The 21944-nt window shown below is 34.6% G+C and overlaps 1 long non-coding RNA gene across 1 annotated transcript in view; it reads left to right on the top strand.

Annotated features, from left to right (window-relative positions):
- LOC144308463 (uncharacterized) overlaps positions 1–21944 on the top strand; it is an 852603-nt gene that overhangs the window by 82851 nt on the left and 747808 nt on the right. The window lies entirely within an intron of this gene.

The following is a 21944-nucleotide window of genomic DNA, read 5'->3' as shown; positions in this document are numbered from 1 at the left end:
TACGACCCAGCAATTGCACTGCTGGGGATTTACCACAAAGATGCAGATGCAATGAAACGCCGGGACACCTGCACCCGATGTTTATAGCAGCAATGTCCACAATAGCCAACCTGTGGAAGGAGCCTCGGTGTCCATCGAAAGATGAATGGATAAAGAAGATGTGGTTTATGTACACAATGGAATATACCCACCATTTGCTTCAACGTGGATGGAACTGGAGGGTATTATGCTGAGTGAAATAAGTCAATCAGAAAAGGACAAACATTATATGTTCTCATTCATTTGGGGAATATAAATAATAGTGAAAGGGAATAGAAGGGAAGGGAGAAGAAATGGGTAGGAAATATCAGAAAGGGAGACAGAACATAAAGACTGCTAACTCTGGGAAACGAACTAGGGGTGGTGGAAGGGGAGGAGGGCGGGGTTGGGGGTGAATGGGTGACGGGCACTGAGGGGGGCACTTGATGGGATGAGGGGATGAGCACTGGGTGTTATTTTGTATGTTGGCAAATTAAACACCAATAAAAAATAAATTTATTATTTTAAAAAAACTTATTAATTGTTTAAAGACATTTCTATTAAGAAGACATACAGATGGTAAACAGACCATGAAAAGATGCTCAGCATCACTCATCATGAGGGAAATGCAAATCAAAACCACAATGAGGGGGCAGCCTGGGTGGCCCAGCGGTTTAGTGCCGCCTTTGGCACAGGGCTTATCCTGCAGACTCGGGTTCGAGTCCCATGTCGGGCACCCTGCATGGAGCCTGCTTCTCCCTCTGCCTGTGTCTTTGCCTCTCTCCCTCTGTCTCTCATGAATAAATAAATAAAATCTTTTTTTAAAAAAAAAACCTCAATGAGTTATCACCTCACACCTGTCAGATTGGCTAAAATCAAAAGAAACAACAAATCTTGGTGAGGATATGGAGAAAAAGGAAGCCTCATGCACTGATGGTAGGAATGTAAGCTGGTGTGGCCACTCTGGAGAACAGTATAGAGGTTCCTCAAAAAGTTAAAAAATATCTACTATATGATCCAGCAATCATAGTAGTGGGTATTTGCCCAAAGAATTAAAAAACACTAATTCAAAGGGATACATGCACCCCTGTTTATAGCAGCATTATAGGGGGATCCCTGGGTGGCTCAGCAGTTTAGTGCCTGCCTTCCACCCAGGGCATGGTTCTGAGTCCCGAGATCCACTCCCGCGTCGGGATCCCTGCATGGAGTCTGCTTCTCCCTCTGCCTGTGTCTCTGCCTCTCTTCCTCTGTCTCTCATGAATAAATAAAAATCTTTTAAAAACAATATAGCAGCATTATTTACAATAGCCAAGACATGAAAGCAGCCCAAGTGCCCATCGATTGATGAATGGATAAAGCAGATGCGGTATATGCATATACAATGGAATATTATTCAGCCATAGAAAAGAATGAAACATTGCCATTTACAATGACATGACTAGGGCTAGAGAGTATAATGCTAAGTAAAATAAATCAGTCAGTGAAATACAAACACAATATGATATCACTCATATGTGGAATTTAGGAAATAAAGAGCAAAGGGTGAAAAGGGGAAGAGACAGACAAATCAAGAAACAGTCTCTTAATTATAGAGAACAAACTAATGGTTACCAGAGGGGATGGGGTGGGTGGTGGGCTAAATAGGTGATGGAGATAAAGAAGTGCACTTGTCATGATGAGCACATGTATGGAAGTGTTGAATCACTATACTGTACACTTAAAACTAATATAACACTGTATATTAACTAACTGGAATTAAAATAAAAACTTAAGAAAGAAAACAATTCCATTTACAATTTCACCAAAGTAATAAAATACTTAGGAATAAACTTGACTAAGCATGTGAAAGACCTATACTATACTCTTGAAAACTAGAAAACATTGATGAAAGAAATTAAAGATGACACAAACAAATGAAAAGATATTCCATACTCATGAATTGGAAGAACAAATATTATTAAAATGTCCATACTACCCAAAGCAAGCAACAGATTTAATGTGATTCCTATCAAAATAATAACTGCATTTTTCAAATAACTAGAAAAAATAATACTAAAATTTCTGTGAAACCACAAAAGCCCTGAATAACCAAAGCAATCTTGAAAAAGAAAAAACTGGGTGTATCATAATCCCAGATTTATAGTTATATTCCAAAGCTGTATTAATCAAAACAATTTAGTACTATCACGAAATTACACACATAGATCCATGGACTAGGATAAGGAGCCCAGGAAAAAAACCCACAAATCAATTAATCTTTGACAAAGGAGGGAAGAAAATGAAATGGGAAAAAGACATTCTCTTCAAACATGATGTTGGGAAAAGTACATCTACATGTAAAAGAATGAAACTAAACCAGTAAGAAAAAAAGTAAACTAAAAATGGATTAAAGGCCTACATGTGAGACCTAAAGCCATATAAATCCTAGAAAAGAACACAGGCAGTAATCTCTTGAACATTGGTTATGGCAACATCTTTCCAGTTATATCTCCTAAGGCAAGGAAAACCAAAGGACAAAGAAACTAATAAGACTTGATCAAAATAAAAAGTTTCTGCACAACAAAGGAAACAATTAACAAACCTAAAAGACAACCTACTGAAAGGGGGAAGATATCTGCAAATGATATATCTGATAAGGAATTAGTATACAAAATATATAAAGAACTTAAAGAACTCAACAACAAAAAATAATCTAATTAAAAAATTGGCAGAAGACATGAACAGATATTTCTCCAAAGAAGTCATACAGATGGCCAACACACACATAAAAATGTGCTCAAACATCACTGATCAGAGAAATGCAAATCAAAATCACAATGAGATGTTACCTCACACCTGTCAGAATGGCTAAATCAAAAACAGAAGAATTAACAAGTGTTGGGTAAGGATGTGGAGAAAAAGAAATTTTCATGCACTGATGATGGGAATGCAAACTGGTGCAGCCACCATGGAAAACAGTGTGATGGTTCCTCAGATAATCAAAAATAGAATTAACATATGATCCAGTAATTCCATTACTGAGTGTTTACTCAAAGAATATGAAAACACTAATTTGAAAAGATATATGCATCCCTATGTTTACTGTAGCATTATTTACAGTAGCCAAATTATGGAAGCAACCCTAGTGTCCATCAATAAATGGATGGATAAAGATGTGGTGCGCACATGCACACACACACACACACACGCCATGGAATATTACTCAGCCATAATAAGAATGATATCTTGCCATTTGCGATGATGTGGATGGAGCTAGAGTGTATGATGCTAAGTGAAATAAGCCAGAGAAAGACAAATACCATATAATTTCACTCATTTGTGGAAGTTAAGAAATAAAATATGATTAAGCAAACAAAGCAGAAGCAGACCTATGAAAACAGAGAAGAAACTGATGCTTGCTAGTAACAGGGGAGTGGGGGATGGGAAAATGAGTGAAGGGAAGTGGGAATTACAGGCTTTCAGTGATGGAACAAATAAGTTCCAAGGATGGATGGTACAGCATAGGGAATATCGTCAATAGTATTATAAAAGCATTGTATGGTGACAGATGGTAGCTCCACTTGTGGTGAGCATCAGATAACATATAGAGTTGATGAATCACTATATTATACATCTGAAACTAATGTAATATTGTGTGCCAACTAAATCTCAATTTTTGGAAAGGTAAATTAACCTGAAAATAATGCCCAACATCATTGATTATCAAAAAAGGCAAATTAAAACTTCAGTGACATACTGATACACACTCCCAAGAGCGGTTAAAATGAAAGGGTCTGGCAAAAACAAAACTATTAGGATAATAATTTATAGCCAATGAATTTAACAAGGTCATAGAACACAAGGTTAATAAGAAAATTGTATGTTTACATATTAGCAAAGGAAACAATTGTAAACAATTTTTGCAAATCCAAATAGTAAATATCTTAAGTGGCAAGAAATAAATTTTTAAAAAGATATGTAAGATCTGTACATTAGAATCTTTAAAAATATTGGTAAGATAAATTAAAGAAGATCTAAATAATCAAAAAGCTATACCATATTCATGATTGCAAGATTTAATTTTGTTAAGATGGTAATTCTCCCCAAATTTATCTATAGATTTAATGCAATGCTGATAAAAATTTCCACTGGCTTTAAAAAAATAAATTAAAAGACCAATTCTAAAATTTATTTGGGGGATGGGTGAAATATGTGATGTGAATTAAAGAGTATACTTATCATGATGAAACAAATAAAATGATAAAAAGGAAACAAAAATTTTTTTAAAGATTTTATTTATTTACTCATGAGAGACACAGAGAGAGAGGCAGAGACATAGGCAGAGAGAGAAGCAGGCTCCACGCAGAGAGCCCGATGTGGGACTTGGTCCCGGGACTCCAGAATCATGCTCAACCACTGAGCTACCCAGGCATCCCAAGAAACAAATTTTTTACAAAAACGTTAAGCATGTATGATAACTAAAGACATTTGAAAAGGGACGAAATTGAAGGACTTACCTTATCGGATTTCAAGATTGAATATAAAGCTACAGTAATAATGACAGTTGGTATTGATGACAAAAATAGACATATAGATAAATAAAACAAAACAGACAGCACAGAAATAGATCCAACCATCCTTTATCAATTAATCTTTACAAGGTGCAAGGCAATTCAATGGGAAAAGGCAGAGCTTAACAAATGGATTTTAACAAATGAGAATTAAATGTGGATAAAATGAGTACATCATGCACAATTAACTGAAAATAGATCATAGACATATAAGTTCTAAAAATTATAAAATTGTTAGAAGAAAATATAGAAGCAAATCTTTGTGACTTTGAGTTAGCTATGACAACCAAAACACAGCAGCAAAAGATTGGACTTCATCAAAATTTAAAACTATTGGAGGATCCCTGGGTGGCTCAGCGGTTGAGCATCTGACTTCAGCCCGGGGTGTCATCCCGGATTCCCGGGATCGAGTCCCGCATCAGGCTCTCTGCATGGAGCCTGCTTCTCTCTCTGCCTGTGTCTCTGCCTCTCTTTCTGTGTCTCTCATGAATAAATAAATAAACTCTTTAAAAAAACTTAAAACTATTGTTGATCAAATAAAACTATCAAGGCAACGAAAAGAAAACCCATAGTATGGAGAAAATAATTGTAAATTATATATCTTATAGGAAATATGTATATATAATATGTAAATTATTCTTAATAACAATAAAAAGACAATACTTTCTTTTATGATAGTCACACAGAGAGAGAAAGAGAGGCAGAGACACAGGCAGAGGGAGAAGCAGGCTCCATGCACCGGGAGCCCGACGTGGGATTCGATCCCGGGTCTCCAGGATCGCACCCTGGGCCAAAGACAGGCGCCAAACCGCTGCGCCACCCAGGGATCCCAAGACAATACTTTTTAAATGGGCAAAGAGTTTGAATAGACATTACTTCAAAGAACATTGGTAAAATGCCAAAAAAGAAATGATAGATATGAACATCTTTCACTACACCAGTAGTCATTATGCATATGCAAACCAAATCTACAGTTAAATATCATTTTGCACCCACTAGGGTGGCTATAACACGTATATAAACAGTATATAAAATAACAAGTGTCTGCAAGAATGTGAGAAAATGTAAACCCTCCTAAATTGTGGGAATATAAAATTGTGTGGCCATGTTGGTAAACTGGAGGGTAGTTCCTTAAAATGTCAAATATAAAGTTACCATATAACCCAGCAATTCTACTCTTAGGTATATAAAACTTACGTCCACATAAAAGCTTTCATACAAAAGTTCATAGCAGCATTATTCATAATAACTAAAATAAATGGAAATAATCCCAATGTCCATGAACTGATGAGTGCAGAAACAAGATATGGCTTGTCTATACAATGTAATATTACTCAGCCATAAAAAAGGATGAAATGCTGATACATACCTCAACATAGATGAACCCTGAGAACATATGCTAAGTGAAAGAAGCCCACATATTGTGTGATTCCATTTATATGAAATGTCCAGAAACTAGATTAGTCATTGCTTAGGGCTGGGAATGCGCAATGGGAGATTGTCAGGTAATGACTACAGGATACAGGATTTCTATTTAGGGTGATGAAAATTTGTAAAATTGATTATGGCAATGGATGCATAACTCTGTGATATGCCAAAAGTCATTGAACTATATACTGAATTATATGATATGTGAATTATATCTCAATAAAGCTGTTACAAAAACCCTTGAGGCTTTAATAAAGATAGTTTCAGACATAAAATAGATGAAATAACTCACTGCTAGTAGACCTACTCTACAAGAAATATTAAAGGAATTTCTTCAAATGGTAGACAAATGATACCGGTGGGAATCTTGGACTACACAAAGAAATGAAGAGCTCCAGAAAGGCAGTAATGGTAAATATATGTAAAGACTCTGTTTTCTTACCATTTAAATAGGTATAAAAGACTATGGGCTATTTAAAGAAGTAGCAACCATGTATGACAGATTTTATAATATATGTTGAAGTGAGTTATATGAAAGCAAGTGCACAAAGATCAGGAAGAGAGAAATGGAAGCGTTCTGCTATAAGATTCTCATACTATAAATGAAGAAGTATAAATTACTTGAATATATCACTTGATTGTGATATAGTAAAGATATTTAATATAAGCCCTAAAGTAACCACTGAACTAATACAACAAATAATTATAGCTAATCATCCAAAAAAGGATAAAAAATGGAATGATAAAAAGCAGTGAATTAATCAGAAAGAAATCAGAAAAAGAAGAAGAGAGAAACAAAAATCGGATAAAACAAAAAATCATATTGCAAGATGGTATATATAAAGCCAAACATATCAATAATGTAATGGTCTAAATATATCCATTACAATACAAAGACTGGGTAAAAATGTAAGATCCAACTGTATGCTGTTTAAAAGAAACTTACTTTAAATATAAAAATCTATTATATTAAAAGTAAAAAGATAACAAAAATACCATGCAAACACTAGCCAAAAGAGAGCAGGAGTACCTCTACTAACCTCAGAAAAACTAGACTTTAGAACCAGGAATGCTATCAGGAATAAAAACATTACATAATGATAAAAGTGTCAGTTCCCTAAGAAGACATAAATATTCTAAATGTGTACACACTTTCAAAAAATATAAGGCAAAAACTGATAAATCTGAAAGGAGGAATAGATAAATTCACAAGTATAATTGAAGACTTCAACACTGCTTTCTTAGTAATTGATAGAACAAGTAGGCAGAAAATGCTAAAGAATATAGATTACATAAACAATGCAATCAGTCCACTTGAGCTAACTAATATTTATAGAGCACTCCACTTAACAGTAGAATAGACATTCTTTTTAAGCACACTTGAAATAGTCACTGACATAGACCATATTCTAAGTCATAAGGCAAACTTTAAAATTGAAAAGGATACAAATCATACAAAATATGTTCTCAAACTATAATGAAATTAAATAAGAGATTAACAACAAAATATCTTTTTTTTAATAACAAAATATCTTGAGAAATTTCAAAAATTTTGTAAAGTAAACAACACATTTCTAAATACCTTCTGCATCAAAAGGAAGAATCAAGGAAATTTAAAATATTCTGAACTAAATGAAAATGAAAATAAGCATCAATTTTTGTAGTATGTAGCTATCACTGTGCTTAGGAAGAAAATTATAGCATTAAATTCTTACATTAGAAAAGAAAAAAGATCTTATGTTGGTAATGTAAACCTCTAAATAGCAAAATTAAAGAAAAAAGAGCAGATGAGAATTTAACCTAAACCAAGCAGAAGGAAGAAAATAATATAGATTGGAGGAGAAGTGAATGAAGTAAAAAAGGGAAAGATATTAGTGGAAATAAATGAAACCAATAGATGGTTCTTTCCAAAGATCAATACGATTGATAAACTTGAAGCAAATCTGAATAAGAAAAAGAAGACACACATTACCAACATCAGAAATGAAAGAGATCTCTGATTGCACAGACATTAAAAGGGTAATAAGAATTACTACAAACAACTCTATGCCCATAATTTAGCAATTTAAATAAAATAAACCAATTCCTTAGAAGAGATCAACCATCAAAAATCACTCAAGAAGACATAGATAGCCTAAATAATCCTGTGTTTATTAAATAAAGTGAATTTACTGTTTAAAAACTTCCAAAGAAGAAAATTCAGGCCCAAATAGTTTTACTGATGAATTTTACTAAATATTGACAAAGAAATTATACCAATTCTACACACTTCCCAATAGAAAATAGGATATCGCACTTTATGAGGCCTATCTCATTTTATGAGGCCAGCATTTCATTAATACCAAAACAAAGATATTAAAAGAAAACTGTTGATTAAAATCCTTTCTTCAAAAAACTCTTTAGCAAAACATTAACATCAAACCCCACAATACGTAAAATGGGTAATACAATACTACTAGGTAGGTTTTTTAAAAAAATTTTTATTTAATTATGATAGTCACACAGAGAGAGAGAGAGAGGCAGAGACATAGGCAGAGGGAGAAGCAGGCTCACGCACCGGGAGCCCGATGCTGGGATTCAATCCCGGGTCTCCAGGATCACGCCCTGGGCCAAAGGCAGGTGCTAAACCACTGCGCCACCCAGGGATCCCTACTAGGTACGTTTTATCTTAGGATAACAACCTGATTCAACATTTTGAAAAATCAATCTATTATTCACCATTTTAACAGATGAAATAAGGAAAACCATACTATCATATCATATGGCAAGCATTTTCTGCAATTGATGCAGAAAAAATATTCAACAAAATTCAACACCTATTTCTGATAAAAACTCTCAGCAAACTAGAAATAGATAAGAACTTCCTTAATCTAATAAAAAGCATCAGTGAAAAATATACTCTAATGTCATACTTAATTAGTTTAAAAACAAAGCAAGGATGTCCTCTCTCACCACTCCTGTTCAGTGTCATACTGGAAGTCCTATCATGTGTAAAAAGACAAGAAAAGAAATGAGGCATCCAGATTGGAAAGGAAGAAATAAAATTGTCCTTATTCACAGGTGACATTATTGTTCACCCAGAAATCCCAATAAATCTACAAAAATCTCCTAAAACTAATAAATGAGTTTAGCAAGATTGCAGAATAAAATGTCAGAAAAAAAATAAAAAAATAAAATGTCAGTATACATACCGGCAATGAATAAGTAGAATTTGATATTTTAAAAATACCATTTACAATAATGCTGGAAATGAAATGCTTAAGTATAAATTTAACAAAAATCTATATACATTTTGCTGAAAACTATAAAATATTGATGAAAGAAATCAAAGATGTAAATAAATAGAAAAATATATTCTATATTCATGTGTTAGAAGTCTCAATGTTGTTAAAATGTCGGTCCTCCCAAGTTGATGTATAAATTAATTGCAATTCCAATCAAAATCCCAACAGAATTTTGGGGGAGATATAGACAAGTTGTTATCATACCAAAAATAAATAAAACAAAATAAAACCATTCATTAATCTCAATATTCATTAATTCCATCAGTATTGAAATTAGCCAGATTGTCTCAAATGGCAGTTTTTAATCCTATATCTTTCTGAATCAAGATCCAAGTAAAATTTACATATAGCAATTGACTTTTGCTCTTACAATTTATTTTCAAAGTCAGGACTGAAGAAGAGATGTTTGCTTTTGAGGATACACCACAAACAGGTTGTTTATAGATTAGAGCTTCCCTCAGTTTGGATTTTGCTGATTGCATCCCTATGGTATAATTGAACATGTTCCACTGCCGTTTGTATATCTTGTAAACAAGGTAGTTAGATCTAAAGCATGAATTGGCAAACTATAGCCTACACACAAAATCCAGCCTGCAGCCTATTTTTGTGCTGCCCCTTAAGTTAAAAAGTGTTTTTTGTGTGTTATGGTCTGTAAGTTTGTGCTCCCTCTTCCAGATTCATATGCTGAAATTCTAAATCACCCCAAAGGTTATGGTATTAGTAGGTGGAGCTTTTGGGAGGTTATTAGGTCCTAAGAGTAGAGCCCTCATGAATGGGATTAATACTTTTATAAAAGAGAACCCACTGAACCCTCTAGCCCATTCCACTATACGAGGACATAATGAAAAGGTGCCAGTCATAAACCAGAAAAATGGCTTTAGTGCTATTGCCTAGATATTGGACTTCTAGCATCCAGAACCGTGAAAAATATGTTTCTATTGTTTATAAGGAATCGGTCTGTGGAATTTTGTTGTAGCAGTTCAAACAGGCTAAGACATTACATTTTTAAAGAAATGTAAAAATTCAAAACAAAACAAAAAATATGCAAGAGAATCAATAGGTCTTCATAGCCTAAAACATTTAATTTCTGTCCTTTTATAAATAATGTTTTGAACTTCTGGTTTAGAGAACTGATACTCTGACTATTTAAAATATATTTTTTAAAAGGCTGGGGACCAATACTTAAATCAGACAAAATAGACTTGAAAACAAAGACTGTAATGAACTACACACACACACACACACACACACACACAAAAGTTTTAAATTTGGGATGCCTGGGTGGCTCAGCGGTTGAGTGTCTGATTTTGGCTCAGGGGATGAGCTAAGGATCTGGGAACTGAGTCCCGCAACAGGCTCCCTGCAGAGCCTGCTTCTCCCTCTGCCTAGGTCTCTGCCTCTCTCTCCATGTCTCTCATAAAAAGAAAAAAAAAGGTGAAAATTTACTAAGATCAGGAGTCTAGTTCACTAGTTCTTAGTAGTCTAGTTCTCTGATGTCAATTTTCTGGTGTTGACATTGTACTACAAGTATATAAGATGTCACTCTGAGGTCAAAGTTACCTGGGACTCTGTACCTTGCAACTTTCTACAAGTCTAGAGTAATTTCAAAGTAAAAATAAAATAAAACCCTCAAATTTATTTAAAAAAATCTTTTTTAGGGGTGCTTGGGTGGCTCATTCTGCTAAGCATCTATCTGACTTGGGCTCAGAACGTGATATTGGTGTCCTAGGATGGACCCCTACATCAGGCTCCCAGCTCAGCATGGAGTCTGTTTCTCCTTCTCTCCCTCCCCCTCACTCATGTGCTCATTCTCTCTCAAATAAATAAATAAATAAATAAATAAATAAATAAAACCTTTTTTATTTTATTTTTTTTAAGATTTTATTTATTTATTCATGAGAGAGAGAGAGAGAGAGAGAGAGAGAGAGGAAGAGACAGAAGCAGGCTCCATGCAGGGAGCCTGACATGGGACTTGATCCTTGGTCTCCAGGATCACGCCGTGGGCTGAAGGCAGGCACTAAACCGCTGAGCCACTGGGGCTGCCCCAATAAAACCTTTTTTAAAAGTCACTTTTTAAAATGCCTGTTATAAACAAATTCAAAACGTAAACAAAAAGAATATTTTAAATTTTCCAAATATTTAAAGTTGATAATATGACATCAGTTTAAGTTCACAATATTCATGGGATTAAAATAGAATTTTATTGGATTCAGAGTAAAAAATTTATCTGTCATAACATCACTCAAAACTGCATGTTACCTGCATGTGTGCATAAAATACATAAAATGAGCAATTTTTAAAAAGATTTTATTTATTTATTTGAAAGAGAGAGAGCATGAGCAGGGAGAGAGGGAAGCAGACTCTCCACTGAGTAGGGTGCCTGATGGAAACTAGATCCCAGGACCCAAGTATCACAACCTAAGTTGAAGGCAGATGCTTAACTGACTGAGCCGCCCAGGTGCCCCTAAAGTGAGCAGTCAAAGAAACTGTAAAAAGAGACAAAGAAAGTCATTATATAAAGATAAGCAGGGATTAATCCAACAGGAGGTTATAACAACTGTAAATATCTATGCAGCAAACACTGGAGCATGTGAATACATAAAGCAATTCTAGTGGGCATAAAGAGACATAAATGACAATAAAATAATAGTAGAGCACTTTAATACTCCACTTATATCAACGGATAGATCATTCAGGCAGATAATAAATAAACAGTGTCTTTGAATGACACATTACACCAGATGGACATAACAGATTTATATAGAACATTCCATCTAAAAATAAGTGCATATGGAACATTCTCTAGAAAAGATCATATGCTAGGCAACAAAACAAGTTTCAATAAATTTAAGGAGATTGAAATTATACCCTGCATCTTTTTCGACCACAATGAGAAGAAACTATAAATTAATCACAAGAAAAAAACCTGGAAAAAACACAAACAAATGGACATTAAGCAACATGTTACTAAAAATCCAATGGGTCAATGAAGAAATCAAAGAAGAAATTTAAAAGATGATCACAAATAAAATGAAAACACAAATGTTCTAAGTCTTTGGGATTGGATGAAAGCAATTCTAAGAGGAAAATCAATAGCAATATAGACCTACCCCAAGAAACAAGAAAAATCTCAAATAAACAATCTAATTTTCCACCAAAAGGAACTAGAAAAAGAACAAAAAAGGCCCCAGGTGAGTAGAATGAAAGAAATAATAAAGATAAGGTCAGAAATAAATCACAGAGTCAAAAAAAGATGAATCAACAAAACCAAGAGCTGCTTCTTTGAAAATATACATAAAATTGATAAATCCTTAGGTAGACTCATCAAGAAAAAAATAAAATTTTAAAAAGAAGAAAGAAAAGAAGTAACAACTGATACCACAGAAATACAAAGGATTATAAGAGAATAGTACAAAAATTATATGCCAGTATATTGGACAACCTAGCACAAATGGATAAATTCTTAGAAATATATAATTTTCCAAAACTGAATCAAGAAAAAATATAAAATCTGGGGATCCCTGGGTGGCGCAGCGGTTTGGCGCCTGCCTTTGGCCCAGGGCGCGATCCTGGAGACCCGGGATCAAATCCCACGTCAGGCTCCCAGTGCATGGAGCCTGCTTCTCCCTCTGCCTATGTCTCTGCCTCTCTCTCTCTCTGTGACTATCATAAATAAATAAAAATTAAAAAAAAAAAAACTTAAAAAGAAAAAATATAAAATCTGAACAGATCAATTAGTAATAACAAAATTGAATCAGTAATAAAAACACAACTAAAAACTTAAAAGTCCAGGACCAGATGAATTCCTCCAAACATTTAAAGAAGAGTTAATACTTATTCTCCTCAAATTATTCCAAAACAGAGAAAGGGAAGGAAATCTCCAAATACATTCTGCAACTCCAGCATTACCCTGATACCAAAACCAAAAACATCACAAGTGGGATTTATTCTAAGGTGCAAGGATGGTTCAATACCTGAAAATCAATCAATGTGATATACCACATCAACGAAACAAAGGATAAAAATCATATGATCATCTCAATAAATGGAGAAAAATTATTTAATAAAATACAACATCTGTTCATGATAAAAACTCTCAACAAAGTGGGTTTATAAGGAAAATACCTCCATATCATAAATGCCACATATGAAAACCCCAAAGTAAACATTATATTCAATGTTGAAAAACTTAGAAGTTTTCTTCTAATATCAGGAACAAGACAAGGATATTCACTCTCACCACTTTTATTCAACATAGTGCTGGAAGTCTCAGACACAATAATTAGAGAAGAAAAAGAAATGAGGCATCCATATGGCTAAGGAGGAAGTTACACCAGCACTATTTGTAGATGACATGATACTATACATAGAAAACCCTAAATACTTCACCAAAAAATTATTAGAAGTAATAAATAAATTCAATAAAGTCACAGGATACAAAATTAATACCCAGAAATTGGTAGCACTTCTATGCACTAATAATAAAGTAGCAGAAAGGGAAATTAAGAAAACAATTCCATTTATAATTGTATCTAACAGAACACCTAGGAATAAACTTAACCAGAGAGGTGAAAGACTTGTACTCTTAAAACTATAAAGTATTAATGATAGAATTGAAAATGACACAAACAAATGAAAAGATGTCTATACTCATGGATTGGAAGAATTACTATTGTTAGAATGTCCATACATCCCCAAAGCAATCTATAGATTTAATGCAATTCCTATCAAAATACCAACAATATCTTTCAGAGAACTAGAACAAATAATCCTAAAATTTATATGGAACCACAAAGTAATCTTGAAAAAGAAGAACAAAGCTTGAGGTATTGTAATCCTAGATTTCAAGATATACTACAAAGCTATAGTAATCAAAACAGTATTGCATTGGCACAAAAATAGACACATATGTCAATAGAACAGAGCCCAGAAGTAAACCCATGCTTATAATTTCAATCTACAACAAAGGAGGCAAGAATATCCAATGGGAAAACTGGACAGTAACATGCAAACAATGAAACTGGACCACTTTCTTACACCATACACAAAAATAAACTCCAAATGGACAAAAGACCTAAATGTGAGACTTGAAATCATAAAAAAGTCCTAGAAGAGAACACAGATGGTAATTTCTCTGACATCAGCCGTAGCAACGTTTTTCTAGGCATGTCTCCTAAGACAAGGAAAACAAAACCAAAAATAAACTACTGGAGGTACATCAAAATAAAAAGATTTTTCACAGCAAAGGAAATGAACAAAACAAAAAGTCAACCTACTGAATGGGAAAAGATATTTGCCAATTATGTATTCAATGAAGGCTTAATTTCCAAATATACAAAAATTTAATCAACACAACACCAAAAAACCTTACAAATAATTTGATTTAAAAATGCAAAAAAAAAAAAAAAAGGCAGACACGGGCAGCTCTGGTGATTCAGCGGTTTAGCACCACCTTCAGCCCAGGGCATGATCCTGGAGACCCGAGATGGAGACCCGGGATTGAGTCCCACATTGGGCTCCCTGCATGGAGCCTGCTTCTCCCTCTCTCTGCCTGTGTCTCTGCCTCTCTCTCTGTGTCTCTCATGAATAAATAAATAAAATCTTTAAAAATGGCAGACACTTCAATAGACATGTTTTGTTTTTTGTTTTTTTTGGGGGGTTTGTTTTCAATAGACATTTTTGTAAAGAGGATGTACAGTTGGCCAACAGATGTATGAAATGATGTTTTGCATTATTAATCATCATAGAAATGCAAATTAAAATGAGATATCATCTCATACCTGTCAGAATGGCTAACATAAAAAAGATAAGGAGCAAGTGTTGGCAAATATATGGAGACCAAGGGACACTCCTGCACTGTTGGTGAGAATGTAAATCAGTGCTGTCACTGTAGTTAAGACATGTGGAGGCTCCTCCATAAATTAAACATAGAAATATCATGCGATCTGGTTATTCCACTACTGAGTATTTACCAAAAGAAAATGAAAACAGTAATTTGAAAAGATAAATGCACTTCTATGCTTATTGCAGCATTATTTAATGGTCGAGATATTGAAGTCACCTAAGTGTCCATTGAGATATATATAGTTGAATATTACACAGCCATAAAAGGATGAGTTCTTGCCATTTACAACATCATCCATGGACCTAGAGGGTATTATGCTATGTGAAATAAGTCAGACTGAGAATGACAAATGTCACATGATTTCATTTACATATGGAATCTAAAAAATAAAACAAATAAAGAGCAGAATTAGGCCTACAAATACAGAGCATTGGTGGTTGCCAGAGGGACTAGGCAGAGTGGAGTACACAAAATGGGTGAAGTGGAGTGGGAGATCAAGGTTTCTAGTTATGGAATAAATAAATCACAGAAATAAAATAGCGCACCATAAGAAATATAGTCAATGATATTGTAATAGCATCCTATGGTGGCAGCTGTCCCTGTGGTTAGCATAGCATAATGTATACAGAAGTTGAATCACTATGTTGTACAACTGAAACTAATGTAACATTGTGTATCACCTCTACTCAAGTAAAATATTTTTTAAAGATAAAACATGTTGTTACATAGATATTGTTCTGATAAGATTTTCTAAATCCTCCTGAGGCAGGTTTTATTTATATTTTCTTAAGAATCTACCCATCTCTTTGATGTTTTTAAACTTGTTTGCATACATATGTACATAGTACTCATATAAATAAAAAAACTCCATTATTACTCTTGGCCTTAATTTTAATCCCACTTTTATCACTAATAAATTTCTGAGCAATTTGAAATAAATCACTTTTCCTGTTTTAGTCTCATTTTTTTCATAAAATAGGAAGAATAATAAAAGTTCACGGAATTTTCGTGAGGATCAGATGCAATAATGTATATGAAATTGGTTTCTAAAATAGTAGACCCCAAGCAGAGATTAGTTATTATTCTAAACCTGCTAGGTTATTTGTTATTTTAATGAACTCATTTCATTTATGTAGAATTTTTCTTTTAACCTTTACATGTTATCCTTGAGTGGCAAGATAGGGGATTGGATCTAGGACATGAGTGAATGAGGTTAGCCTTATCTAATAATGACATTTGTCAGGCGCAAGGGCAGAGAATGTAGTTGCATCTGTTTATAAGTGGGTAGTTGCGGTGGTAAAAGTCTGTAGAACTCTTTCTATTGCTTTTATGTTAGTGAAGTTGAAGACAAAGTTGTCATGTGAAATTCAGGACTAGAGAGAAAATGTTGAGGAGAAAGAAGGTATAATAAAATCTAGGTGATTGGGTGAGTGAATGGACTTACAAAATATGTGAGATCACCAGGCAGCATTAACCAGTCCATAAAGATTTGCAGTCATTTAAAGTGAGACCAGTCAGCATAATTGCATGCTTTACTCCAATCACACTTAGCTCACTGTGGCAGGCACCAAGTAGATCTGGTGTTGGGTTTAACTGGGGCTAGACTTTGGCACATAAATATGATGAAGCAAAACAGGGCCAAGGGAGTTGAGAGTCTTGCAAAGAAGTGAGCATAGTGATCATCAACGGAGTTTAAGCGGAATAAGTAGGGCAGAGAGGACATCAGCGGGATGTGAGACAGTGAAATATCAGTAGATCAATGAATTTTAAGTTCCAACGAAATCAAATAATAGGAATGAGATGGCTCTGTTTCTCTCTTAGCTTGTTTCTTGCTCATCTCACATACTTTAAAGCAGTGGGCTTTTCTAAGAATTCACACATAAACAGAAGTAGGAAATAATTTGGAAGCCTGAAGAACCATATTTTAAATTTTCATAAAAATAGTTCAGATATTAGTAGATTATGTATGCATCCTTAGGGACTGCAAGATCTAGGAAAATCAGTGGCCTCAGCCCCACTTTGCCATGCCAACTCACACCATATTCCTTTCCCAAGGAATTCTTATAGAAGAAACCTGCTTTAAAATGATTCCAAATAGTGTTTTCATATTGTAGTTTACTTAAAGAAAGGAAAGTGAAGCTGTTCCATACTCTTCAGAGTGTTCTTTCCTTTCCTATCCTTCCTCCTCCTTTCCTTATTTACAAACGTCCTTTTTGAAAAAAGAGATGTTGAGGAAAGGTGGGAAGAAGAAATGTGTAGTCCAGCAGGCACATTTCTCTTTGCTCTGTGTATTATTTTAATGAAAGCCTAATTGCAAAGGTTTTGTTCACTTTTGACAAGTACACTTTTCAGATGAACTTATTCAGAACAAACAATGACTAGACATCCTACATTTTTAGTTATTTTGTCCACTGAGCCAAGAAATTCTCCCACAGTCCTCCTTCCTAACTACAAAAAAAGGAGGGTATTGCTGCTAAGAAGCAAGATAGTGAAGGACCAGAAAAAGAGGCAGAAGGAATAACCAAAGGAGGTAAGGGAAGAAATACTTGGCTCGCTAGATCAACATGTATATAAAAGTCCTTGTCTCAGGCTCTGCTTTCTGAAAGAAATTCAGGGTAAGACAGACTATTCTTCCAATAGGATATATTTAACTTTATTGCTCACATTTTGGTACTTTATCATGCTCTTTCTCATTTAAGTTTCCAAAATTTAATTTGAATTGTTGATGGTTTATCTCCATTTTAATAGCAATACACTTATTCATGGATTACAAGAATATATGTGATAATTCTTTTAAAAAATTACATAGAAAATGAAAAGACCATCCTTAGCACATAACCCTTTATCCTTATCTTTGTCTTCTTTTAGGTGGAAATTAGTCGCTGCACCTTCAGACATGGAATACATACAGATATGTATTCAAGGAAGGAAGATTGGGGGAAGAGGCAAACTATGTAAGCTGAATCTATCTTTTCTATCAAATAAAGCAAATGCTTTTCAAGAAACCTCCCTGGATGACTTCTTTCTTGTTCTCATTAGCCAAAACTGGATCATACGGTCATATGATCAGCAAAGGAAGTTGGAAAATTGGAGGACAAGATCACCATGATTGACTTGACTGGTCGATTCAATACTTGGGTCTGGACACATTGCCAAAGTGAACAAAAGTGGAATAAGGGAAACTTGCCATCAGGGAAATACAAATCAAAACCACAATGAGATACCACCTCACACCAGTGAGAATGGGGAAAATTAACAAGGCAGGAAACAACAAATGTTGGAGAGGATGTGGAGAAAGGGGGATCTTCTTGGATTGTTGGTGGGAATGCAAACTTGTAGAGCCACTCTGGAAAACAGTGTGGAGGTTCCTCAAGAAGTTAAAAATAGAGCTACCCTACGACCCAGCAATTGCACTACTGGGTATTTAACCTCAAAGATACTGATGTAGTGAAACTCCGGGACACCCGCACCCCAGTGTTTATAGCAGCAATGTCCACAATAGCCAAACTGTGGAAGGAGCCATGATATCCCCAAACAGATGAATGCATAAAGAAGATGTGGTGTATACACACACACACACACACACACACACACACAGTGGAATATTACTCAGCCATCAGAAAAGATGAATACCCACCATTTGCTTTGACATGGATGGAACTGGAGGGTATTATGCTGAGTGAAATAAGTCAATTGGAGAAAGACAATCATCATATGGTTTCACTCATACGTGGAATATAAGAAATAGTGAAAGAGATTATAAGGGAAAGGAGGGAAATGGAGTGGGAAAAATTAGAAAGGGAGACAAACCATGAGAGACTCCTAACTCTGGGAAACAAACTTAAGGTTGTGGAAGGGGACGTGGGCTGGCGGATGGGGTGAATGGGTGACAGGCACGGAGGAGGGCACTTGATGGGATGAGCACTGGGTGTTAAACTATATGTTGGCAAGTTGAATTTAAGTTTAGAAATGTAAAAAAAGAAAGGAATAAGTGAAAAATGGATACTGTTGGGAATTGAATTCCTGTCTGCATTAATCTTTATACTTAACACAAATAATTTTTTTTCTATGCTGCTTTTTTTCATTTAATATATTGTGGACCTCTTCCTGTGTCAATACACAAAGATCTATCTCTTCCTTTTCAAACAATGCATGCTTAAGTGTATAGGCATGAAGTATACTAATGTCTTTACTTTGAAATATTTAAAGAATGAAATAAATGATGCATGAAGAGATATGTTGAGTGGACAGATGGATAGAAATGTAACAAGGCAGAAATAGCAAAAGGTGACTTGTAGAATTCTAGGTGGTGTGTATATGGGTGCTCACTGTACTATTCCTTCAACTTTTCTATGTATTTGGTTATTTTCATAGCAAAATTTTTGGGAAAGTATGAATCATATTGAATAATATGCACAAATGTACAAGCATTAAAAATAAATTATAAAATTATTTCTTTTGCTACACAATTATAATTTGGACATATGCTAAGTGTGTGAATATAATTTTCTGGATTAAAAATATCAAATGTCAACTGCTCTATTGAAAATAACTATGGTTTTAAAAAGAATAATTAATGCAATCATATGTTGCTGGACATGCTTGTAACTGAAAAAAATGTGATGGCAATTCCTACCTATTCTGTAAGTTGTTTATGTCCTTTATATCTTTTTACCTTTAGAGTGACTCTGGAATTTTGTGGAGTGCCTATCCAAAAATACATAGCACTCTACTTCATCTCATACCAATCTTCTATCTTGTTTGTCAAACAGGGAACAGGTATGTGTAGCCTGAAAGAGCACCCAGGTAACCTTAATACTGACTGAATATATGATTGCTTTATATAATCTGACCTCCTCCTAGCCCAGGGGCAAGGCAATCCTGAGTCAGAAGCACTAGGAAAGCCTAGGGACGAGGCATGTGGTAGATGAGTCAGAGAGAGAACTTAGTTTGGAGATAGGTGTGAATATAAAAGTTATAAAAAGCCTCAGGAAAGTGGGAAGGGATTAGAGAATGGAGAGAATGGGGTAAGGGATGGGCTGGGCCAGGGCTGCAACTGCTGGATTTACTAATAGTGTAACATATTTGTACCTAATATTAATAAGTGAGACTGATACAAAGTTTTCTTTTTTAGTACTATCTTTGTCAGGTTTGATACTATGTTTACACTGGGTCCCTAAAATAAATACACAAATTTTATTTCTTCTTCTCTGGAAAATTTATGTAATGTAAAAATGATCTGCTCCTTGAAGTCTTGAATGAATAAATAGCCTGTGAAACCATCCAGCACCTTGTAGGTGGGAGGGAAGAATAGATCTTTGGCAACTTTTTGTTAAAGTAATACATGTATATGGTAAAAATTTCAAACTGCATGAAAGGTTATACAACAAATAGTCCTCCCTTAAAAGTCAATAAGTAGTCCCTCCCACCTCTTACTGCCAGTCCCTGTTTGTCTCCTGAGGCAACCACTGTTACCAATCTGTTTAGCCATTGGGACATAGTCTGTGAATATTAAAGTATATGGATATATATTCCCTCCTCCTTACTTTATACCCAGATGTTAGCATATCACAAAAACTGTTCTGTACCTTGTTTTTTTATATATTTGATTTTTCATTTCCAAAATTTTGTCCTATGAAATTCCCTCCTTCCATTTTGAATTAATTTTGACCATTTTTCTAGGAAACTGCCTGTTTCCTCAATTATTTTCTAGTCTTTCGTAGAGTCGTGCATTGTATTGTCCTGTAATTTAGAGCAACTAAATAAGTTCTTCATACCTATTGGCCTAAATGTTAATTTCACTTCCACCACTTATAAAATTTCTAGGCAACTTTGGGCAAGTCATGCGAGTCCTGTTGCACTGTAAATGTTCATAGTCTAACAGATGGTAATGACTACGTGTATTAAAGAATACTGAGTTTGACAATTTTGTAAGATATATTTGCAATTAAAAACATAAAACATAAAATATTTCCTATTTTAGGAGCTTATCCTTATGCCACTCCCTTCCTCTACAACCTTTTTGAGTTTTTTTCTTCATAGCATATTCAACCTGTACCCTATTAGTTAAATGAGGAAAACTGACATTTTAGTCTGAACTAATGCCTAGGTAACCTGAACACTGACTGCCTCAACAATTGTTTTATGGCCTTTCCTCTTCTTAACCCAGCACGAAGGCCATCTTGAAACCAGTAGCAAAGAGGTGAAGAAATGAGGTTAGATGATAGAAGTTGGAGCGTGGGGTTAGAGAGAGATAACTAATTTTGGAATTTGGCAAGGAGATAGAAGAGATTAATAATGGCCTCAGGAAAGTGGGAAGGGACTTGGTAACCGATAATAAAAGTGCAGGAAATCTGGACTGGGGTGGAAGTGGGAAGGGTAGAGTGGGTGGTGAAGCTGGGGCTGGGGATATTGTGCATAATATTCTCTTTTTTAAAATGTCTCAAAAAATGCTTCATATCTACTAGCCTCAATTTTAATATCACTCTCATCAGCACCTGAGCAAGTACTGAAAATGTGATTGATATAAAAAATTATGAGAATATTTAAACAAAACAAACCACAAAACAAGCCCCCTACACAAGCACGCCTCATCACTTATTTGGGAATTTCATTCCACTATATTCCACATTCTTTTTTCTTAAACTTAAGACTTGATTTCTTTCTGGATTGCCTATCCAAAAATATAAGGCACTTTATTACACACCCATTCCTACTCTGTTTGTTAAAAGCAGAAACCTAATATTCACTCCCTCAAAGGACAGCCAGGTATCTTGAATACTCCTTGCATCAAAAATGAATGTATTGCCTGATTGCATT

This window comes from Canis aureus, chromosome X (assembly GCF_053574225.1).
Source record: "Canis aureus isolate CA01 chromosome X, VMU_Caureus_v.1.0, whole genome shotgun sequence".
Classification (NCBI taxonomy): domain Eukaryota; kingdom Metazoa; phylum Chordata; class Mammalia; order Carnivora; family Canidae; genus Canis; species Canis aureus.
This window is presented reverse-complemented; position numbering and strand designations above follow the sequence as displayed.